The sequence below is a fragment of the Solanum tuberosum genome, unplaced genomic scaffold, assembly GCF_000226075.1.
Source record: "Solanum tuberosum cultivar DM 1-3 516 R44 unplaced genomic scaffold, SolTub_3.0 scf00040, whole genome shotgun sequence".
Classification (NCBI taxonomy): Eukaryota; Viridiplantae; Streptophyta; class Magnoliopsida; order Solanales; family Solanaceae; genus Solanum; species Solanum tuberosum.
The window spans coordinates 814,184-815,215 of NW_006238964.1; the positions used below are offsets into that span (position 1 = coordinate 814,184).

General features: G+C 44.4%; 1 protein-coding gene across 2 annotated transcripts in view; it reads left to right on the plus strand.

Annotated features, from left to right (window-relative positions):
* The window catches only part of LOC102599336 (uncharacterized), an 8,449-nt gene that overhangs the window by 4,358 nt on the left and 3,059 nt on the right, over positions 1-1,032 (plus strand). The window lies entirely within an intron of this gene.

The window sequence follows — 1,032 nt, forward strand, 5'->3', positions numbered from 1 at the left end:
ACCTCAAATCAATCTTAGAGAACACTGAAGCTCCATGTAGCTGGTCAAATAGGTCATCAATCCTAGGTAGAGGGAGTTCTTGGTGATGTCATTTGGGTTGACTAATGCCCCTGCCGCCTTTATGGACTTGATGACACGCGTGTTCAGGCCTTATCTTGATTCCTTCGTCATAGTCTTCATTGATGACATTTTGATATACTCGCGGAGTAGGGGTGATCATGAGTAGCATTTGAGAGTTGTGCTCCAGACTTTGAGAGATCAGCGGCTTTATGCCAAGTTCTTAAAGTGCCAGTTTTGGTTAGACTCTGTAGCGTTCTTGGGGCATGTTGTATCTAAGGAGGGCATTGTGGTAGATCCGGCGAAAATTGAGGCTATTCGTGATTGGGCTAAGCCCACCTCAGTCAGACGATTTGTGGAGGGTTTCTTGTTAAATTAGGTCTTAGGCCTAACTCACACCCCAAAAGCTAGCTCAAAGGGAGGAGGATTGCCCAAGCCTTATAAGGAGTCCACCCATCTCATTAACCACCGATGTGGGACTTTTGTCATTCTTTAACACCCCACCTCACGCCCAGTGCTGCTTAGCATGTGGTGCGTGGGCAATTTTTGATTTTTGGGGGCCCCAACATCGGGTGAGACGGGCCCTGCTCTGATACCATGGAGACGATGATTTCCCTCCAAGATAAACCTTCTACAGTCACAGTTTCTTGATTAACAACCATAATATTTTAACACATAGGAGCAATTGCAAATATAGTGGATGATATAACTTTTCTGACCTGGTTTAAGTATGTTTGTCGTGTTTCTCATTCTGACTCATCGTCTTAACGATTTCTTGATGGCTTGCTGGTTCTGTTCTCTTGATTGAATAAATTCAATTTCATCTGGATGCATCTAAAAAAAAAAAAAATACCAGATGCTAAGCAGCACTGGGCGTGAGGTGGGGTGTTAAAGAATGACAAAAGTCCCACATCGGTGGTTAATGAGATGGGTGGACTCCTTACAAGGCTTGAACAATCCTCCTCCCTTTGAGCT